At 39.2% G+C, this 24,125-nt stretch overlaps 1 long non-coding RNA gene across 3 annotated transcripts in view; it reads left to right on the top strand.

Moving 5' to 3' along the window:
• Positions 1-24,125, top strand: part of LOC142410087 (uncharacterized) — a 183,137-nt gene that overhangs the window by 65,481 nt on the left and 93,531 nt on the right. For all 3 annotated transcript variants that reach the window (XR_012775832.1, XR_012775833.1, XR_012775831.1), the window contains one exon: positions 20,998-21,053. This is a non-coding gene — a long non-coding RNA (uncharacterized LOC142410087). The remainder of the gene's footprint in view (positions 1-20,997; positions 21,054-24,125) is intronic.

Raw genomic sequence — 24,125 nt, 5'->3', positions numbered from 1 at the left:
TTGCTGCCTACATGCATTAAGAGCAGGCCATTACATTCTCCAATGTATAGACTCTTCAGTGGCTTTCAGGCTTTCATCTCCAAAGTTCCCCAGGACCAACGTAAATGGAAAGTGGGTAAAATGTGGAATTAATGTGAAAATAGCACACTCCTCCATGCAATGAGATTCAAGGCTTCTGTTTTGCACATAAAGCTTCTGTTCTTCATGGTTAATAAAAGAAAGTAAAGTGAAAGAAAGTCTGTTGATAGTGTTCACAAAAACTGTAAAAGCACAGACACTATGTAATAATTGGCCTGAAAGAAAACGCTCAGAATGACACTATAATTTTCCCCACCTGTTCCCCAAACTGTCAAAAGGAAACACGTCTCTTATTTCACTCTGAATAAGATGTAGTAAGTTTGTGGTTTGGGAGATGATGGCTTGACTCTCTGTCAGTTGAAACAGCTGGCTGCTGTGATGCGAACAGAAGCCAGGACTGAGAGATCCATGTACCTGCCCTGTTTTTAAGTGTTTGGTCTTAGAGAGAGAAATCTGTGCTTGCTACAGTTGAATACTCACCAGTTGAATAGGCCAGGATGTTAGTTTGAATGTATTCTAATATAACTTTGAAATGGCAAATGTGAAGGAAAGGATGCAGATAATGAAAACTTCAACGAGATAAGGAATAGAGGAATGAACAGGTTGAAGGTTTTTAAGAAAAGCTTATGTGGTTATTCAGATGTTCCTCACACGTATTGTTCCAAACTATTACTGAAAAATGTAATAAACTTGCTGTATGTAGGTGTTTTCCTTGGTGCAAAAATCCATTGCCCAGTCTCATCTCTCATTTCTCTCTCACTGTTGGGAACCCCGTAACCCTGTATCAAACGTGTGAAATTCTTCCACATCCTCCTATCTGCCTTCCCTACCTAACTCTCTCATCCCTTCATTCTCCTTTACCTACTTTCTGTCCTAAATCCACTCCTGTAAAAACATTCCCCAACTTTGCAGACTGGTAACGTTGGGTTAAACTGTTGGTGCAGTGTCTCAGGAAGAAGTAACCTGCTGATGGTGGCGGGAAGGATGCCCAGGCCAACATAGCGCGTGGGAGAGGCTGTCAGGGGTGGAGAAACTGGAATCTCCTTAGGCCTCACCTTGTCCGAGGCTGCAGTGAAGCCCTGCTTGGGATCAGTCATGCCACAAAAAGAGCTGTTTGCATTTTGATATTCTCGCTTCTTGTACTTTCTGGAAAACCAAAATTGAATGGTCTTGTGAAAACAAAAGTGAAAGGTGAATGACAGGGCAATAAAGGCTAGATTCTGGCTCAGTTTAAATCTTCTACACACCACTTTCATATTTTCCCAGTTTTTCCAGGCTGTTAAAATTTTAGGGGAAAAAAAAAAAGCTAGAAAAAGAAGAAAGTGTCTGTAGTCTTTGCTTTGTGCAAATCCTAACCATTCTTCAAAGATCTACTCCTATATTAAAAAAATCCAACAAGCCCTTAGTCCCCGTTCCAGGTCATGACTTATTCTTTTTATGCTATCTTCCCAAAACAGAAGAAAAAAAAAAAAAAGAAAAAAAAGAACAACTAGACTGAGAACTACTCCCAGATGATAATAAACTGACTCAAAAAACTTGAGAACAAGCTGGATCAGCCCTCTAACAGATGGGAGTCTTTACTGCTTTACTCTTAAGAGACGCTGGTAAATCATTTGGCATTATTAAAGATGCCAACCACAAAAAGGATCTATAAAAATATATATTTCCAACTTTTCATCGTCTGGGATTCTGTAGTTGTTAGTGGTCCATGAGTCACTGCTAATATTTAAATGTAATATATTCATTTGGATAGGTGCATAACAGAGTAATCTTCAAGAATGAAATAATTGCCACCCATAAGAAAAAAATGGTGGTTTCATATGCTGACATATGTAATCGAATCATCTCTTTTACTTGAAGCAGATCTTTTAAGCTGTAATCATAGATACAAAGTACGGTAGATATATCAGGTCTGTCTCACCACTATATTAGTCTGGCTTTATTCAAGTGCAACTCAGCTGAAAAAGCTGGAGTTAGACCAGCATAAAGTTGAGCATTTTGCCCACCAACACAGCTCTGTATTGCCTCGTGTCCTGCTTAGTCATTTGCACCACACAAGGAAGATGCACAGAATTATGTATCTGATTTTGATTGTGGGATTTCAGTAGATGTTTGTGGTACATTAAAAGACTACACAGTGTGGTAGGCAACAGAGAAGCTGTCCCACCATCTTTGTCAAATGCTTTAGCTGATGGAGTGTAATTTGTTGTCTAAGAACGGTAAGTATTTACTAATGGTGATGGACTCAGATTTCTTAGTGCAGTCAAGGTACTTTCCAGTATGTGACCCTTCTGGGTCAGCATCTGGAATTCAAGATTAAGACAGGTTTTAGGACAGCTGTGGAAATAAACTTTACCAAGACATTAGAAAACACAATATTATCTTATCATGCTTTGTGATTTTTGGAAGTAGAAGTCAACAGGCAGGAGACACCATTTTATATAATACTTCCGGTCCAAGTTTTGATGAGTAACATTTTACATGCTTTCGGCAAGCAGAGGAGTAGGTTCCCACAAAACTTTGCATCTCCTAGTTTCTTTACATATGCATGCCATGTGTACCTTCCATCAACAGTGCTCCCAAGTAAATGGACAGAATGGCATTTCAGTGGCTTTCTTCCTGCAAATGTTCAAAGTTCCTAAGTAAATTATCAAACCTCAAAAAAAAAAAAAAGCAGCTGAAAAACAAATGAGATGTCTAGAAAGTCAGAAGTTGATTCAACATTTCCTAGTTATGCACACAAAAATGACAGCTTAATACACTTTTTCCCAAAAGAGGCAAGAGTTTAGTGTGCAGTATCCCCCTAACCACTCAGCACTCTCCAAGCATAAACTCAGTAAAGCTTATATAAACTAACTGCAGAACCTCACAGCTGCTGCAAAATTTTGTGGGCCAAACTCCTATGGTTTAAGTGGAACAAAAACCATGAAGGTCAAAATAGGCTCTCAGTTTGACCCTTCCTTTTTCCAGATAATGTATGAGGCCTTTCTATTTGCCTGATGCACTTTAAGTCTATATAATGAAAATGCGGTCCACATCCCTACAAAGTTAAGTAGTATATAAACAGAGAAACATGCCGTTTTATCACTGAAGTGAAAATGTATGGGTGAATAACTGTTTTGAGTTACTTCTAAGCTGTGAGATTCCTGGCTGTTTCTTTTAGTCTGAGCTGGAGTTGTCAGCAGGTTGTCTTATTGTTCCTTTTACTATTTAACTTGAGAGACTTCATCTAAAATGCAGTGCTGGTGTGTGTGCATAAGCTAGACAAATAAATATCAATCATCTCCCAGATGGTGATAATATGCCCCATGGGAATGGAGCATAGACTTGCTTTGACACTTCTGCCTGTGTGTACGCACATACATGCATTGCATTTCTGAGCTCTCCAGCAATCCAGCATTCTTTGCTCATCTGAAGTTGTGCATTCAATTACACTTGCGCTGGTGTTACTTGTGTATTTCTTGTGGACAATGTGCCACTGAATATAGTCCATTGTTTGGTGCTTTTATGTCTGGATGTCTTCCTCCTCAGAGCCAGGTCTTTCAGATTTTGGCGCTTGCTTGTTTATTTTATTCTACTGCAGCTTTTACGCACCTGGTTTCGAGTGTGTAATCCAGAACCCTGAATTAGGCATCTCTGCTCCTCATAAAATGAATGAGGAAAGTGAACTGCCTCAGACTGGGCCTCATGGTAGTGAGTGCCCTGAGCAGAGAGACTCCTTTGCTGGTCAGTAGGAAATGACTTCAATTCTACAGCTCCTTCTCCTGGGCTTAAGTGCCTAACTGTGAGCTGCAGCGAGGTATTTCCCTGAAACCTTTCCTGGAATAAGGTACTTATGTCATTTTCTTGGAAACCATCATGGAGATCATTCCTTTCTTTTAAAGTATAGCCAGGAAAGTACTGCCAAACCCTTTTATGCAGTATTCACAACCCCAGAATATGAATAGCCCGTTCCCTGTTCTCTTGGCTGTGTTTCAGGCCCATATGGCCCAAGTGCCCTGAGGATCCCCTAACCACTAAACCATACTTGGAGCAGGGAGCACTTTTTATCCCTCCTGTTGAAGCTATTCTACTTTGTAGAAAAGCCCTATGAATTTGCTGGACTAGAGAGGCTAGGAGAAGGTGTACTAATGATGAATTGGAGTCCTCGGTTGGCAACTGTGGCGGGGACCTGGGTTCTAGTTCCTGCATTCCTGCACTGGTGACTGTTCCCACAGTTTATAATGAACAGTTGTTGGATGAGAAGTCACTGAACACAAGTAGATGATAGGCCTCTTTTCTATTGGACAATGTCCTAATCCTGGACAGGAGAGTCTGTCTCCATTTGTTGGCCTCATGAAATGGTCCCAATAGGAAAGTCAAGAGTTTATGCCTTTCTTTCTCATACACAAAGCTTGGTAGGTAGCCCCCATGGTAAGAAAGGTCGTGAAAGAGCTCATCTTTTACCTGCTTTTGTGAATTTCTGTCCTTGTGCTTGGTAAGTTTGAGCCCTGAGATCTGTTTCTATAACAAGAGGCAACCTTGGATGGGGGGCAGAGAACATGTTTTCCTCTGGCTTTCTGTATCACCATTCACTGGGATGCAAGGCCAAAGCGCTTCTGACAGCGTGCAGTCACCCTTCATTTCCACACCCAGCGGACGTCGGAGCACAGAGATTGCTTAGAGGCTTTGCTTAATGGACTTTCCTGGGAATGGTGCCTAGGCTCATCTTATGGTGGTTTAGTTGTCACTGGTGTGGCAAGTTTGGGAATTGTTTGTATCACTGTACCACATAACTCCTCCAGTTATTCTCCTCTAACTTTCTGATGAAACTCCAAGCATTTCCATAAAAGGATTATTTATAATTATAGTTCATAAATATGAACCAAAGATCAACCACAAAAGGTTGTGAGGCAAGTGAGCATAGATAAGCCACAAGATTTTTCTTTCATTTTATTTTCTGAGAATATAAGGCTGGGAGCAATATATGCCTCAGTAGTCAGGGCAGGGTATCAGTTGATTATTGTCATACTTCAATACATAGGCAGGAACACACCTAGAAAATTCACTGATGCATCCAATGCATGGTATCTATTACTTAAAGATTAGTGTCTAAGATACCCTTTTGCCATAAGGAGGGTAGTAATTATTTTTCTCTGTTTTCAATAAAATTCAGGCTTTCCAATTACACAAAAAGAAATGTATTTTTCCCAGTTGTTATGAGTGATTATGAAATGTATTTCCCATTATGTAGATCATTCAACCATCCTGCATTTATGGGGGGAAATGAAAGGGGAAGATTAGTCAGTGAATGTAAAGATACTCAGTCAACAGAACTTGAATTTTATATCTATGTTAGTAGGTCTGCTAGTAGCTACCAGATTTCTTTTTCTATTGTATTTTCTCAATTAGAGGAAACAAAATAGTATGTTAATGATATGCTAATGATTATTTTAAGAGAAAACCAAAGCTGGTTGATTATTAATATTAAAACAAGCAGCACTGCCTTTTAATTTCCATTGATGGGTTCATCCTTCAATGCATATAATTGGCATAGCTCAACAGTGGAGCTGTCCTAATTTCCATCAGCTGAGGATGTGGTTTATCATACGTTATCAAGTAATGTATGACTTGCATTATAATTACAACTTTAAATCAACAGAGACAACAGCAATTTTTTTCAGTTTGCCATGCAACTTGAGTGCAAACTATGAACCGAGCTCTGCTACAGAGCACATGGTACTTGCAAAGAAAATAAAAGGGGTGGCAGGGAACTGCACTCAGAAAGAGACTGCAAGTAATAAAACTGTTGTGGTAAAGTAAAGCACAAGGAGAAAATAAATTTGCTTTGAAGTTTCTACTCAAACATCTTCTGGAATAAGGAAAATGATATCTAGCTAACGTAGAAAATAATAGAAAAGCATTAAAAAGTTGTTGGGGTGGGTTTTTTTATTATTATTTTGGGGAGCCTTGACGGTTTTTAGTTACTTTGGCTTTGCATTTCTTTTGCTCTAGTAGGTGAAAGGTAGAATAGATCCCTTAGGATAGATTGCATTTACTCTGCTATTTTAGAGCAACTAAGTTATTCTGAATCTAGTGGAAACTGGCAAAGTGAGCATGGCAGGAAACTCCTGAAAGCATAATAAGCTCTGGTAGATGAAGCTGGTAATTGAGTTTCATGTAAAAGGATTGATGTTTTTACTGGCACGATGTACTTGTATCCATCAGGCAAGGGCTACTGAGCAAGGTAGCATGTAAGACCTATCTAGATGTTATACAAATGGCTCTGATTCATAAGGAGGGCTGGTTCAGAAAGGGACATGAGTAGGGGATCAGGTCCCCAGCCACTTATTCTCTTTCCCTTCCCAGGGTTCTCAGCCTGCTTTGGGAGGCAGCAGTTGAACAACAGCAGGTAGCAGCCCATTGTATGCTGTGGATATTCATGCCAGGTGTAACTAGGAAGAGTTCAGGGACCCTCTGTGGACAGCTGAGTTGTTCCCTCAGCAAGTTAATGATGCTGTCTTGGCAGTGTTTCCTATCACCTACCAAGGAGTACAGCCATTCTGCTTTTCCTCCTTACGCTTCTCCCATTTGTCTCTCCAAAAGTACATTAATCCTTTCTGCCTCAGCATTTCAGTCTTGCCTGTGGAGTGACCTGCACCTTGAAGTTCTAACTCCTTCTCAGCAGCACTGCTTTCCACATCATAGGTCACCAGTTCTTACCTCTATTACTTTTTCATATAGTTGTAACATTTTATTTGGTTGAATGGGCCTGCTCCAGATTTTTCAGTCCAAATGTTGTGTTCTTACCTTCACTTATTCTACTAGTCTTTGTTGGAGATACAAGGTGGCTGGGTTTGTTTTGTTTTGTTTTGTTTTGTTTTTAACAAATGTTTAAAATTATTTCAAAACATTGATAAAAAACACTGAAAAAGGTTAGCTATGGGGGAATCCCCTAAAATGCCATCGGGTCAATTGTGATTCTCCATTGATGGACTAAAAAAAAGAAGTATTCAACCCACTCTTAATGCTTTTAACATGTGCTTTATTGTCACTGTGTAACCCTGCTTTTAACCACAGTGTTGTACTGTATATTACAGCTACAGAATTACTACTAGTCTCCATTGAGAATGAAATCAGGTTTGTCTGACATGACCTATTTCCTGTTAAATACATTGAATGACAGGAATTCTTTTTCCTTTCTTTATTTCCTTCTTAGCTGACTCCTGCATCAACTGATTCATTATTTTACCCAAGACTTGAGGTCAACCTTACTGACCTGGTGCTGCCTGTGTCATCCTGCCTGCCCTTCTTGAATATAGCACTCTTGTATTTCATGGGAATCCTCCTGGTCTTCCAAGATACATTAAAAACGTGCCAGAGATTTTCTTCAGACAGGTCTTTAGGATTGTTTGGGGCCAAATCTATGGGCTGCCAGGTTTAAAGTACTTATCAGTACTTGATGCTCTTTACTATCCTCTACAGTTACTGACAGACTGGGAAGTACTTTGTCATCCTCAAGTGAAAAAAGTCTTTGTCCTTTTTTATTCCAGTATGGGAAAGGGATAGTTACTGAATGTTTATGTCATCTGTAAAAAGCTTTAACCATTAGAAGAATACTTCAGAAATTATCATCATGTTAGTTACATATTTCTCAGGTATAGAAATGTCTCTGATGTTTTTAGCTTCCCTTTTTTTCTGCTCTTTGTTGCTTTTTATATATATGTTGATTGCTGTCTAGTCTCCGTTGTCTCTATTTCATTCCCTGTAAAGCAACATTATACATGTGCAAAAAGAAAACTGTATATATATACATTTAAGTAAGGTCTCCTTGGTCCATTTTAAGGTTGCCTTGAAATACCCAAAGTCTTTAAATTTTGCTGAAGGTACGCAAAAATTTGAAAGCTTTTGATCCACAGCAGTTACTGTGGGTCATCGAAGAGTGAAGAATAAGCCTACCACACTGAATGCGAGTGGAAGGCATGAAGGATATGAGAAGGGAAGGTAAGACTGTAGCTTGCCTATAAGGGAACCACGGTTGCTCCAGCTTGGTGATTTTGGAGTAAGTTGCTTAGATTTTGCTTGGAGAGTGAGGCAGCTACTGTTTCATTTATCTGCTTCATTAAGTTTAGACTATATTTGTCTCTGTTTGCTTTTCTACTTGTGCTTGGAGTGCGTCTATCTGTGCTCTGTTTCACAGAGCCTGGAGTTTATTTGCCTGAGTTTGCTTTCCACTGCCTTTGGACTATGTTTGCACTGAGCTCTGTTTCATTCAGTCTGGACTTTATGGGCCCAGGTTTGTTCCACAGCATTTGGACTATGTTTGTTTTGCTTTCCAGAGCCTGAGAATGTGGCTGTATATGGCTTGCCACTGCCTAGCAGAGTGTCTCTGTCTATATTGTGGTTAGCCTGAGTGTACTCTTGTGCTAGCTTGGCCTTCCCTCACCTGTCTGTTAGCATCTGCCTTGCCCTGTGCCTTGCTTCTGGATTCAGCTAGTTTATAGTAAGGCGGAATCTGAGATAAACTGAGAGTGGTTTAAACTCTGGGTGGATTGTCAAGATCAGGGTAACCTATTTGCTGTTTCCCAAATACCAGCATGGAAATCCTCCCATTGTACCCTTGCAGGCACGTAGAAATGCATTTCAACGCATTGTTATTTTTTCCATCAGAAATCAATGATTAAAGAATATGATAAAGAATGTTCTCTGTAAGCCCACTAATATAAATGAAGTTGCTTGACATGAAGTATTATGTCAGCACAAAATTTGTCCCAGCTCTGGTACAGACAAATCAAATTTATGTGAGGTCGGAGGGGGAGTGCCTACCTAATTCGTGGCCAAACACGGACATCCTCAGCTTGCCCTATCTTTAATTAAAATAGAAAAGGAAAAAAAATTAGCCATGTCTAGTAATTCTTACTTCCTAAGAATGATGTTAACTGGAAATACAGATGCGTTCTTACCTCTCCAAGATTATTAGCCTCATTTTAAATTCTCTTATTTCTAGTTTGTCTTTTTTCTTTTAACCTAAATCTGGTTTTCTGCATCTTAACTAGTGTGTTGCCTCAGTGATCACCTTTCCATGTCTTCTGGAGATAAGTGTTTTGATAGAAACGCAAATGTCCTTTGATGGTGCTGTCTAGAACAAGTTGCTTCAGGTAACTAGAGACAATTTCTTACCTACTCAAACGGCTGCTGTTTGCTTTTCACCTAACGAGCTGATCCATTGCAGCATACAGTGCTCTGCTACATTAATCTTAAGCATTTTGTTGGTTTGTAAGTTATAACCTTATGTGATTTTGCTAATGTATGCATTCATGTAAGGCACTTATTTCTATTGTGTTATCTGCTTTCTACAAAAATTAAACGCAACACCATTTTAAAGAGTAAAGGTTGGGTACTAAGTTGGCTGCATATACCTGTGGGACAAGTAGCAGCATCACCCTCCAACCTCCCACCTTCCTTGTTTGGGTTCTCCATGACAGGACAATGAATATCTCAAATAAAGCCAATTCCATTTTGAAATACACGGCATATTGAAAAGGAATTGCCTCCTGTGTTGTGGAGAACATCAGTCTCTGCCTGTATATTTCACAGAATCACAGAATCGTATAGGTTGGAAAAGACCTATTTAATGTCTTGCAGTGGGCATGACTGTTGAACTTGCGCTAAACACTTAAGCTATTCCTCCTACTCCCTAATAAATGGAGTATGTACACAAATTTAAAGCAATTGCATAAAAGTATACATGCAAAACCCATTTTCCTTCTCACTTGCAGCTATTTATCCAGTAAAAACAGAACCAGAATAAGCCCAAAGAATAACATAAAACAGGGGGAGGGTTGGGTTGGATAAGGTGAATTATGGTGTAGTCAAGAGGGACTGACCCAGCACTAGCGCAGAAGGCAAACAGCCAGGCTTCAGAGTTAGCCAGCCTTGTGGCAATATTTTTGGAATCACTGAGACTAAAGACAGACAAGCCTCCAGACACAGAGAATGTGCCATCTCTGTGGACGTTTAGAAACAATTGGTCCTATCTAGTGGCCAGTGGATGGACTAGTCAAAGCCCCTCAGCACAACTTTTTTTGGTCTATAATCACAGAAAGGGATGTGTGATCAGTTTTATTTTAAGCAGATAACTGCATTGGGAAGGCAAACTATTGTGTTGTGACCTTAGCATTTGGATTTTGTTGACTTTGCATAGTTAATGTTTTCACTCTTCAGGGATAAAAGAAAAAATGGCCATAAATGAAAGGGGTTGTGAGTAATAGATGGGTTATATAAAATTTGAAAGATTTTAATATATTAAAATGCTAAAAATACAAGTAGCAGTTGATAGATCTGAAACATTCACTGGACTGATCTCTAGCAAGGTTTGGTGATCAGCTTTAGATGGCTTGAGTCTGGAAAAAGATGGAAAATAAGGAGGACTATATTGCACCCAGAGAAAAAAAAAGTCTGATTTTAGATTTTGAATGTGTTACCTTGGGGTAACAGTTTTTCCTGTTATGGGAAACTGAGCAGTTCAGGGTAGGTCTTAAGTAGCTTTATTATAAAACACAATAAAAGTCCTATAAAAGTACATGAATGAGAGTTTCCTCTTTAGAGCAAGGATATGTGAATTCCTCCTGACTTCAAATTTCAGCTCAGCTAATAAAAACCTGCTATTACTGTGATATCACAGCTACTTTCTGCAAGTAGAAAAGCAGTAGTTTTATCAGCCCTTAAGATTACACAAGGGGCAGTGGAAAAAAAGGAACAGCAGCAAATGAGACAAGCAGTAAGAAGATTTTTTTTGAAAGGTTCCTTCTGTCATGGAATCCCCTGTATGCTTTTCCACTGCCATCATGAGCAGTTATCTGAAATCAAACTGGGAAAAGGTTGGAGCAGAGCTGGATGGATCTGGCACACAGGTGTTCGTGCCTCTTCTTGCCAGCCTAGTAACTGGCTTTTATCCAGGGGAAGGATGGGCAGGGAATCCCCTGTTGTACGCTGAGAGGAAAAGAGAAAGAACTAACCACATCTTTGGGCTTAGGACCTACTTCTTCTCCTGTCCAAGACTCAGGATTCAGGATGTTATTTAAGAATATTTTCTTCAAGCTTGTGAACAGTCCAATTGATGTTGTTGCTTCACTCACATGCCTAAATTTAGGCACGTGCTTAGTTATCTTCAGACTTCAGTAAAAAGAATCAGCCCTGGACAAGAGAACAGTTAAGACTGTCTAGTTTGGGAAACACTGATACTGGTGCTTAGCAGTAATTAGCAATGCTGTACCTCAAGTCTTGTTTTAAGCAGTAATTAGCAACGCTGTACCTCAAGTCTTGTTTTAACCACCATCAAAGTGTGCTGCCACTGTATTCAAAACCTATGTGGCCATTTATCAAATTTGTTTTCAAAATATGTCCCAAAATCTTGCTTTGTGTACACTTTTATCACTATTTCTTACCCAGGCAATAACATTTCTTCCACTAATTTGGATTCTCAGTCCTCATAGCACTGATTTTATTCAGCCAAGAATAAGATTTTAAGCACTTATTGACTAGGTGAGACCAGTCCTACCTTCACTGCTGAGATAACTCTTCCACTGGCTTCAATTCAGCACATTTAATTTAGTAAAGGACCACTGGAATAGATTCAGCGGGCAGACAACTCTTAGCTTATTTTTTGTAATATTTTGTCTTGGCATGAAGTTTAGCTTGATTTTTTTTCCAAGCCTGTAGCCAGCTGTAAAAAAAAATGATAGCAGTGAGACTCTCCAAGAAATGACCAAACAACATAGGAAATGTGGTGAGTACTATGGTTACACTCAGAGAAACATGCTATGGTGTTTGAATCCAAAGGGGAGTAGAAAATAGCTAGAGGTTGGCATTTCATGTATCCATCTTCTAAATAAAGCTACTGTGCAGCTGTGGTTATAAAATAAAGATGCAGGCAATTTAGATGTGTTCTTAATGACGTTAGGTGAAATACAGTCCGTTGCTAGCATCACTAGAGCGAACACTATAGCTAGGTATTTCTACAGCATCTTTTCTGTGGTTGAACTGGTGGCCTACACAGGTCTACGTCTGTTGTGCAACCTGTGTGGAGCTACTGCAGTGGACACTACTAGCATAAATGCATTTGCTCACACTAACCACCAGAGAGATTAGCCCCTTATCTGGTAATTGGCAAAGTACCAACAGACCATTAAAAATGAGGAACTGACAGCGGGGTTGAAAGGGAGGGGAACATTTGTGAGAATATGCAATACTTATGCTTTGCATTTTAGTAGTTTCTGAAAGTCTTTTTGTGCAAAGTGCTTTACAAGCACATATTAAGACATACTCCCTCGCTGAGTGCTTAAAAGGCAAACAAAGAGAGACAAGAATATTATTATATCCATTCTGCACAGAAGAACCAGGGGGATTAGCAGAGAGATTAAGTGAACTACCCAAGAGCACGAAGAGGGTCTGAAAAACATAGGCAGAATCTCCAGTCCAATGCCTCAGCCATGATATTTCTTCCTTAGTAGCTATGCTTTCTAATCAGACTTGGGAGTCTTTCCCTAGCCTCAAAACCCCAGTAAAGATTTCACTGTGGATGTTTGCTATGTGACTGAAAAAACATCTTATTTCTGGTTTTCAAATAGAGAGCAAGTGCTGTCTAATGGTTTATGTATTAGGAGGATATTCTCATTTTCCACATGCTGTCTGGCTCTGGTTGCTGTTATGAGATGTTTAGAGAATGCTCTTTGGAATAAAAAAAAAGAAAAAAAATCAGAGGGGGCCAAACCTGATGATAAGTTAGACCCAGTGCGATGTATTGCTTTTCCTCAATGTTTTCAATGGCAAGGAAACAGCAAGTTACATGAGACTCTGCCTTACGGACCCTTGGCCAAAAGTCTGAGAGCTACAATTTGTTCTGCGGGAAGTTGAAGCTGGGAGACGCGTACAAGAGCAGCCCCTGTAGACCAGCCAGGGGATCCATGTGTGGCTTCTGCTCTCTCTCAACAGTCTTGGTATTTGCAGTTAAATGATTATTAGTTAGGAATTGCGGCTTCAGTATGCAAAATCCCTTGACCTAAGCAGAAAACAGTGGCTAAACATCAAACAAACGAGCAGCTGGGTTAAGAGTGTACGCACAGCACATACTTTAAATGTCAGTAACATACCATATTCCTGTAGCTGAGTACCCATTCGGTACCCATGGTAGTTTAATCCTACTTTTTCTTGGCAAGATCAAGTAGGTATCTTGGCTGAATAGATAGAATGGAATAGCCTATACACTTTTTGGATTTCACAGGAGGAGAGAAACCTTGAACTGCTTACTTCTATTCCTTTTGTTTAATAATTTATTTTTATTACCACCTTTCTTTGTACTCTTAGACTTGAATAGCTATTGGCTGGGTTAGGTGAACTAATGGTCTAATAGGTCAGAGGATCAGAGACCTTCTGAAGGGCTAAGACCACCCACCCCTCTCCTTTCAGATCTCACAAATTTAAAAAAGATATATTTCTTCAGGTTTTGGAAGGCTGTTTTCACAGCTCCCAAAGTCAGGAAGATCCTCCTTCGATTGACACAGATTATATTAAAAATCCATTGAAAAATCCTGAAAAACCTGAAACATTCAAATATTTTTTCTGTTGTTAAATCTGATGTGTGCTGAATATATTACTTTGAGTGTGTTAACATAAACAGATAAGAGAAACTGTGAAAATGCCCCTTGCAACACACACACTGGTAAGGATTTTCAGTGCTATGCAAGCTAAACTCAAATCCCAGACAGTAAAATTCCTGCTGCTTGGAGTGGAATGGATTCAGTCTAACATTGTAGTCTAGATTAATCTCAAATAATATCAGGTACCTACCTGTGGTACCTAATATGAGTTTAGTCCCTGGAGAGAGAAAGACATATCTAGAGAGTTAATCTGTCCTGCCATATGATGGTGCATATGTTGACTTCACAGAAAACCTCTTTAAGTGCCCATCATAAGATATGAACAATGTGATTTCTAAAATTCCAGCCTTAGAGATTTAGAAAATACACTGTTCATCCACAGAGGCAGGGCTGAATCTCATAGTCTTTTGACTCTTCTTTTACTTCACATGATACTTCACATTCAAAAGAAAACTTAAATCTCTCAAATATAATTCTATGCTTCACAAATGTTCTAGCTCTTGCAAGGTTGTATCATTTTGATGGAGGGGAAATTATTTGGTCAGCTGTGAAGAAGAGAGGAAGAGAAGCAGTGGCTTTGAGATAGGAAGTGGGAAACCTATGACAAAATTTTCAAATTCTTGATTTAGAGGGTCAGACATGCCCACATATCATAAAAACCTCTACTTGATTCCTCCCTCTGAATGAATTAAATATCAAGTCCCAAATATTCAACGCTGAGAAGCTACAGGAGTCACAACCACACAAGACATACAGTTTCTTCAGCAGAGCAGTAGTCTAGCTGCATTTAGCCTTACCCGTGTCCACTTGTTTAATTTAAAAAATGAAAAATGTTTCACTGTTCTTGAGCCTTTGCCTAACTGCTTTAATCTTTGCAATTGTTACTCATCAATAACCTCAGAGTTACAGAACAAGTACAGATTTTCTGCTACAACTAGTCATTTACAGGAGCAATTTTAGATACAAGAGAAACACATGCAAGTGTTCAGATCACGCATGGGGGTAAGCTTTACTCCATCATATATTTAGAAATTTTTAATGGAAATGGACAGGCAAAGGTAGCATTGACTTGTTACTTTAAAGTCTTCCCTGAGGTATCAGTAGATCATAGCAGCTTTGTTTCTGCAGCATTTACAGTTCCTTTCCCGACTCCCACTGGAGGACAGCAGATTACTTCATTGTCTTCAGTGGAGCATCAGATTTGCCACTTGCTCACCCAGTTACATACCCTAACCAGCAACTGAATGAGAGGGACATCTGAGGGTACCTCCCACTGCTCTCCACTCTCTGGCCACTTTTGGCACGTACCTACTACTCTCTTCCTACACCTTGTGTAGAGCTGAGTAGAGCAGTAAGGAGGATCTTCCTTTCCTTTCAGCAGAGGTACTGAGTTAGCTCTGAGTGCGGAAAGGAAAAAGGTTGTTATCAAACTCAGAAATTATTGGAAATTCAGACTTGGGGAATAGATAACTGAAAATGCAAGAAGGGGAGGTTTCTTGAACTTCCACACTGAATAATAAACATCACCGCTTGAGATAAATCACTTGATTATAGTATCATATTGTATTTTATACCTTTTTTATTCAGACATTATTACTCATAAACTAAATAATATGATCATTTTTTAAGAGCTGAGATCATGCCTAGAAATAAGTCCAAACATGACTAGACATTGTAATTCATTTTTTTCAAGGTTTTTGCTAGCCAAGAGCCAACATCTGTACTGAAGTGGAAAGGATTTTAGAGAAGATGGGTTGTTTCTGAAGAAACCGGTGTGTCATTTTCAGAATGCTGCTGAAATTAAGTATGAGGGTCAAATTAAGTATGACAGTCTCCTTTCTTTCAAAAGAGCCCATCAGTCCATGCTAGGGCTTTCCAGTGTGAAATATTAGTAGGAGAATATGCTTTTTTTAGCTGTATTTTATAAAAGAAAAAAACCAGGACTCTCTGGTGACTTTAAAGTGAGGTAAATTCCTCACAGTTAACTTTTTGGACCCGGAGGCCTTTTGCCGCACTGCAGACAGAACCCCTCAGGCTTACTAACCCTAAGCACAGTTGAGGTTTGGGTCATTTGTATGCCATTGAAATGTTTTTGTGGTGCACTACAGCGGTTTCCTTTAAAAAACACATAGACCTCCTGGTTCCCTCCGACCAGTGCTGCTGGGTTTGAAACCAAACTGGACTTGTGTGTGCATATCCAGGGGACTGGAGCTGATCCAGCACCAGGTCTAGAGCAATTCTAACTCAGGCTTGGCTTTTCCAATATGTTTTTATAATCACGCTTAATTATGTGCATGAGAAATAACTAATTATCAAAGTGCATAGCTTTCCTCCCCCAAGAAAATGTACCATAATTATTTTGCTTATTAGATTTTGTAACCGATGCAACTATTGTTAACAGAAAAGGTACTAAACATAGAAAATATTATTTCCTTCTGAGTGTTTAGTATAACAATATAAGCATTGACCGTTGTGTACTTTGGTATTATTTTCCTTTCCTGCTTATAGTCCCTTCTCATGTTTCTCCATCATTTTAGGCCCCTAATAGGGATAGGATGAACCCATTGATGTCGGCACATGGAGGCCTGCTAGTAGCATGCCTTTGGTTTTAGTCTCCTAGCAGCAGCCATTCATGTTATGTGGGCTTTCTTTTTTGGGCATTGCCCACCCCTGAAACTGACTTCAGGCATTTTTCACTGCCTGTTCTGCATGAATAGCCACAGGCCTCTTGCCAATTGTCCCCCCTTCTTGAAAGCCAGCCTCAGCCAAAGGCCTTTTCAAGTGTGATCCCAGAGTGCCACACAGGCTTTCAGGGTATTGTTGTCGAGATGAGGGCCCTGCACTGGAAAGTGGGGTCAGAAGAGAAAGCACAATAAGGGGTGATGGAGGCTTCATGCAGTCCTCAGATGCTGGCCTGTTTATTAATTTACAAAACTAATGTCACTGTCTTTAGAGAAGAGATTGAGTGAAAAAGATGCCCTTTGAAGAGAAGAACTGCTTTTGATGCATTACCAAAACATTGCTCCCCTTATTAAATTGATTTTATGGAAGCAAGTACAGCTAATAAAAGTTCAGAAACACCAATAAAATATTGAAGGTCTGGATTCAGTGTTTTCTTTTTTTCCTCATCAGCTCAGACACAAATCATGTCAATGGGTTTTACAAGTTGTCCTTGGGCAAAAAAATCCTTAAATATAATGGGCGCAAATATCTGGTCTTCCTTATGCATGTCACACAAACTATTAGTCAAGACAGTACAATAGTGCAAGCCCTTTAACAGAGCTCTTCCTCATACATAACGTAATGAAATATTCAAGTAGAGTTTTTTTATCTTTCAGTGTTCGGGGAGGGGAACTAAAAGGGTAGGGCTCCATGAATCTTGAATATAATATACACAAGTGGCTTGACTTGTGAAAGGATTCAAAGCTGGGCTTGAATGTTGCTCCTGCAGTCACTGTTGGTGCAGATTAGTGGATCTAGGCAAGCAGTTCTCTGATTTCCTAGTTCCTGTGACATTAGATGGAGTCCTGTTGTCTAGTAGTATATAAGGTTTGTGTTGCAGGTTTTAATCTAAGAGCAACCTTGGGAATAACTGTGGCTCCTTGACTTCCTTATTCTTCTTCTTTCCCATAGCTGGTCAAAAGAGAGGCTTACTGTATCCCTTCACAGTCATGTGCATGGTGGTTTGATTTTGCTGACCACTTGCGACTTCAAACTGCAAACTCCTTTCCATTGCTCTCCTACCTTCTAACAAAAAGCCAGAGATGCTGCTCTCTACATCTCAGATCAGGTCACAAAGCAGTGTGTCATACTGAGTCGGGTCATGTCCTCTTACTGCTCTAGGAAACCAAATGGGACAAGTGTCTTTACCCACAGATGGCTTATTGCTTCCACAAGTGGTGGTTGTCATGAACTGACGGAGATATGTGATGATTATCCTTGTGGATACTACTTAGGATTGAATTTAGGGACTTCTGATGCCACAGGTATGAATCTCTACAGCTGGAACTGAAAATGACTGTCATTAGACTTGTATCCTTTGTAAGCTGGATGCAGAAGGAAGGCATTCCAGTCTGACCAGTGGGTTACAGATGCAAGATTAGGAGTCAGTTTTAAACATGTGGCCATAAACGTGTGATTGAATTTTAAGTGCTTTCAATTAATGTAGATCAAAAGAGACTTTTGTAGTTGGACAGACTTTCAAAAGTACCAGACTTCAAGCATAAATCTGTCCAGTCTTCCTTTGTTTTTCATAACTTGTCTTGCCATGTTTGTTAATTATGGAAGGCATTTAGGACTTGCTCTGTCTCATCCAGTTTCTTCTCTTCTTTAGTGCTCCAGCAGTGAAGTCAGCAGTTTTACAATCCACTGCCTTGAAGCTTGAAAGACATTTATGGCCAGCAAGTGGGTGTAAATTGTTAGTGGTAACATTTTAAGTCTACTCTGTACGCAAAGCAATGGAGATTGATCCATGGAACAAAAATAGTTCTAACCTACTCACCTTCCTAGTAGCAGAAAATAATTCAAAGGATTGTTATCCCTTCTTTAAATGACAATGCAGGAGAAATATGTTCATGATGAGAAAAGCCCTTACCTGAAAGCAAATACCAGAACATCACCCAGTATGGTAAACATTGGTAACTTTTAATGATATGCTTGTTTTGGTTTTCAACTGTGCTGCAGACAGTATAGTTCACAGATTCATACAGCTTCAACGTTAGCCTCCGTGATTCTATCAAATACATGTTCTCAGACTAATACGTTTGGTTATTAATATATACATTTGAATCATAAAAGTGGGGTTTTTTCCTGAGCAGAACACTGTATTGCCAATTTTGGTATATATAGATAGCTGATTCTCTACAAATTATTTTTGTTCAAGAACAACTTAGTATATGGTCAACCATAGAATTCAGTGAAGAATAAGGGGACTGGTTAGTAAATTATTCCATGATTTTTTTTTAATAATCTCACATAATTTTGTACTTGCAAATATCTGGTGTGAAGATATTGCACAGCTTACTAAAAAGGTGTGAAGGGCTTTTGCATACATCATCCTCTAATTAAAATCAGCTAATTTGAAAATGGCTCCTTGAATTATGTTTAAGAAGTCAGATTATCCAGCCTCTTACAGTGCTTTCATGATTAGCAGTCTCAAAGTTAAGGTAGATAAACAGGCCAAATATCTTCTTATAACATTAAGTCATGTCTTTCTCCTCCTATTAATAAAGAATGCAAAAATAAAATGTTGCTAAGCTTCCATCAGGGCTGAAAGCTACTAACTGTGTCTGAAGATTTTATATGAAACATAGCATCTTTGCAAAAAAGCATACCTCAAGTGCAGTAATAGGCGTGGAATGGCTCTGCAGCCTGTGGCGAGAAATCCATCACTCTCAACCAATTTGGGACTTGCCTGTACAAGACCTGTTTATTTTGGCTTTGGGTGGAGGAGAGCATTTGTCCTCCATATATAAACAACCACAGATAATAGGATGTCAATAGACATATTTCAATATTTCCCTTTTAAAAATTAATCAAAGTAACCACAGTAAAACTACTGAGATAGAAATATGGCAACTACTAGTAAGCTTCTCATGAATTGTTTTCCTTTTCCTTCCTTATGAACAGCAATAAGTGGTTAGAGTATCCAGGAAAGCTACTCTGGCAAACTTGGCACTCTCGTGGCAGGAATAAGCATAGTCATGACCAGGTCAAGAAAATCCCCAGTGTGGGGAAAGGTTTTATGATGGCCTAGAGGCAGTAATGGATAAAAAAAGGTGTCTGGTAAAGATAGGGGTACAAGTAATTCTCAAAAGAAGTTCAGCATTTTAGTTCAAATAACAAGCTAAACAGATTATCTGAAGTTCTCTGAATCTCACTGAGGTAAAACTCAAGCAGCAAACTTATGAGAACAACGCTTCACATGACATTTCAAACTTCTGCTTCTGGTCCATTTAAAAATTAAAACAGAAGTGTAAGAATGAAACACTTCCTTTAAAAAGGAAGTTAATGCAACATGCTTTATAGTTAACTGAGTTTTAAATTGGTTAACTTTGGGTTTAGGTGTGATTTTGGACCATCTTATGCTTATTTTAAACCATTATATGTTCTCTAAATAGTTGGGGTTTTTTTCAGCTACCTGGGCAATATCTATATCAGATTGCAAAGCAATACAGCATGGGGATAGCATTAAATGGGGCTAGCAATGCGAATTTCCACATCCTTTTATTTTCTCTCTGTTTGGAGCTCTCTTCCTTCCTTCACAGCTATTTATCATCTGAAGGAAAAAGGAAAGGAGAGAATGGGCAAGTCAAAATAAATTTTTAGAAGAAAATAAACAATTCTGTCTTCCTTAATCAGATACTGTTTTCTTTTCGCTGCACAAAATAGATAAACTGCCTGAGAAAATTAGGTTAAATGAAGAGTAGTGACATTGTGATAACTGTAGACAGAGACTTCGAACAAAATGGTCAAGCGATGAGGAAAAGACACTGGTGGCATTTTGCAATGGAAAGAATATAGTGTTGCTGAGTTAGGTTTTGGAGACCACATGAAATCCTCCTGCAACATTCTCCAAGGATGCTGCTTTTGTTAGTTTAAAGCTATGCTATTTTATCCTTGATGTAATGAATGTGAAACCTCCTGTGAATGGGGAATGTCCCGATCATATCACAATACATAGCCTTGTTGCCAGTATGAAGTAGTTCCTTCTCCGCTTGTAGATAATCTGGCACAGGATTGTGATGTCTTAAACTGCTGGTAGCATTTGTCTGTCTTTTTTCAACATTTTTAGAAAGGCTTATCATTTTAGCACATGACTTTTGGAAAGGCTTAGCTTCCCAATAAAAGCTAAGGAGGTAGATGGATTTTCAGAGGGAAATCTGGCTCTGTGTCTTGCAAAGGGAGGTCATGGATATAGACTGGTCTGTAAAATCTGGCTCTCATTTAGTTGCCCAAATGGCAGCTGTGCTGTTTTAAAATCTTTACCTCAACTGTAATGGCTGGGAACCTGATAAAAATCTTAATTCTGCTTTTGAGCGCCTTTAATGTGCATCCCTACTTCTACTTATGGCAGTCATCTACCAAGTCTTACCTGCTTCCTTCTGTCTGTCTTATTCACACTGAGGTCGTTCCTGAGCATGGATCTGCAGATAGACTTGCCAGAGTTTTGTTACCTCAGAATCCCTTATGCATGAATTGATTTCTCCTGACATTGCTTGAAATTACAACAGCAAGCTTCTTCATCTCAAAGATACTTTGTTTTCTGGTTTTTCTTTTGCAGAGTAGTCTGAAATGACCAGAAGATCCATGGGGATGGAAGTGTTCTGAAGGAGGAAGGTATGGTTTCAATTAATATTCAGCTTTAGCAGAGTCAAAATGTTTCACAAAAATACACTGATTTTTACAGGATTTGGACTTCAAAGTTTGGTTCTGACCAGGGAGAAATAGCGTCAACTGACATGAAAACCTGTGGGATTTTTTAAGAGAATACAAATTAATTTTGAAAATGTTTGAAAAATTTTTGTTTTATTTTATTGCAAAACAAAAATAATGTCAGGGATTCAGAACTTGTGTAGAAGAAATTTGTCATTCACTGGCTACTTCTTTGAAAATTATAAAAACGGAAACCAAAGAATCCATCTGATTACCTTGGTATTATTGCTGTCTTCCTAGTTCTTCCACTCTGGAAGTGTGACTGATCTGTAAAGCTTTAAATGGTAATAAAGTGTTAGGAATAGGATTTCTGTGTGGTCCCTGTGCCAGCATCAGAGAAAAGATCCAATACAGCTAATCTGTTCAAATTTAATGAATGTCCTGCTGACTTTTAAGGGAGCTGGCTGCCTGACTACCCTCTGAGACTTTAAAAATCTCCTCCTATTTTTGTAGAATTTTTTTCAGGAAACCAGATTGAGCAAGCCCATATAGAAAATGCCATTGCCGTTCCTACAGGTTTCCACAAGACATTTGACCCCTCCCCTCCCTTTCTTTCTTCTTTTTATACCTCTCTGGAATGCAGATATTTTGGTTAATTTTCTCCAGCTGTCACAGAGTCTCACAGGAAAATGACCTCGCAGAGTGACCACTTCCCCTACTCCTTGACTTAAGTAGATTTTTTTTCTCTTGGAGCTTTCACCACATCATCCACATCACTGTCTGGTGTCTTTCATGAGTCAGGAAAAAAGCAGAAAAAAATTTCCATCCTTTAGAAAAAAAAAAGGGAACCAAATCACATCAGTTGGGATTGGTTTTATCAATTTACATTGCTATTTCAGATCAGTTAGTGTAGCGGGAAGTTAACATTACTCATTCCCACTAAAGAGTAGGGAGATATTAGCATTTGGATACCTTCCTTATAAGAATGTTTTTCAGCATGCAATTAGTTGATTCACTTAGTAATGTCAGCAGTCTCAGCAAATTTGAGAATCAGACTTCTTTATTCTTTTGTTCTTTTAAATATACTATCCAGAGGGGGAAATTTTATTGCAGAAACTATGTTTCAAGTTTAGTTTTCCGAAACAGCACTATGAAAAAATCAACAAAACACCTTATGATAAATATCTGTGGCTTATGAAATATGGAAATGAGATGCATATACCTCAAAAGCTAATGGTTTATTAAATACCATGATAAAAATAAGGACATACTGAAGCAGAAAATTGCAATGCATTTTTTGTTGGCTTCACTCACTCCTGAGAGAAATGATGTTTTATCCTCTGTTTTATTCCTGCAAGGATTTTGAAATCAATGGGCTATTCAAGGGTGTAATGTTAAGCATGTGCATCAGTCTTTGCAGAATCAGGGCCTCCCAGTTCTTCATGAAGGTACTTAGGGCAGCCCCTGCATTTTCATTCTCAAAGTCAAGTTCTGCAGTTCTCAAAAACAGGACCAAAGTTTTAGTCTGCTGTGCATCTCTTACCTTAGCCTTTTTCTAATACCTTTTGGTAAGCATGACTTTCCTCTTCCTGTGAGTGCCTCCTTAGTTATCATGGATAGCTGGTTAGTAAGGCTCGTAGAATCCCAAGGATTTCCAACCATAATTTTTCCCCATTGGCGTTCTTTACTGCCTTACACTTTGATACATTTCTATACTTGGAGTTTATCTTGTCTTCTACCCTGAGTTTTAAGTATCTGAATGAGAAGAAGAGAAAGATGGGGACTGCAAGGAGACTGCAATCTTTACTACACCAGCAAATGAAATTTCTGTGATGTCTCTAAAGGCTGCGCTCACATCTGTAGTGCCTGAGAGAAAGCACTGCATTCCCCTGCTGTTTGAAAGTGATGTAGAGCAATTCCACACTGTAATAACTCTTCCTATTCTCTATCTTATGTTTTGAATGAGTATCCCAAAATCTTGGCATTTTCTGTAGCAGTTTGGGAAGTTTCCTGCAGGGAATTTTAATGAACATGTTCTCTTTGAGTGCCTTTGTGTTACATGAGTACTATATGGAACCTGTTCAGGGTGAGCAGGTTGTAGCTCTGGTTCATTTCTCTAATGTTCCAAAGCTAGTATCACCAAAGGTTTTTGTAACACAGACTTTTGAATTGTTTCATTTTAGAATTTGCGGATTGATTACTTGGTACAATCCCCAGCAATTCAGGCATTTTAGAAAGAAATTCAAGAAAGATTTTCATGGTCAGTGGTGTCAAGTAGGTTATCTGGTATAAATATATGCCTAATAAAGTCAAGTTCTAAAAGCAGATTACTCCTGTGCAGTGAAAAGGTTTGGGGCTTTTCTGTCCCATGTGCAGCATATACACCTGGCAGAGTAATGAGGTCACACATTTGAAAGAGCGGGCCTGAGGTGCAAAGGGCTAGGTGTGGGTTATGGAGGTCATTATGGCATGAGCCTGGTACGTAACCTCATGGAGATGAGGCGAATGGGACTGGGGCTAGAAAATAATGAGATTTGATAATGTCTCAAAGGCTATCACAAAGTGACTGAATTAGAGTTCACAGGTGAGCAAAATCATGGTGTAATTGTTGAATACTTCATTTTATAACCCCATTGATGGTGCTAGGGTTTGCATACAAACTATAAATCATTACTCTCTCTACATATCTGTGACTAGACATTGCAGGGATGCCTCAGCCTTAAATGGGATCATCCTAGTTTGTGATGGGACTGTATATTCCACCTCCTCATAAACACCGACCACAGTAATGGATGGGAAAAGCAGCTTTGTTTGATAATGCATTCAGCTGGATCACAAACAGCTAGTTATACAAGCTTACCAGCTGATGTGCAACTTCAGCACTGCTGCTCAGGTTCAGCATGTGGTCAGATGTGCTGCCTCAGCTGCTGCAGATTCAGGTCACTGTTCCTGTCTATCCCAACTGCTTCTCTTCGTTCATTCCCTTAACCCCACAGCCAGAACCAGATTCTGCCAAAAGACGTGGCGAATCTGAGG

The sequence above is a fragment of the Mycteria americana genome, chromosome 5 (genome assembly GCF_035582795.1).
Source record: "Mycteria americana isolate JAX WOST 10 ecotype Jacksonville Zoo and Gardens chromosome 5, USCA_MyAme_1.0, whole genome shotgun sequence".
Classification (NCBI taxonomy): domain Eukaryota; kingdom Metazoa; phylum Chordata; class Aves; order Ciconiiformes; family Ciconiidae; genus Mycteria; species Mycteria americana.
This window is presented reverse-complemented; position numbering and strand designations above follow the sequence as displayed.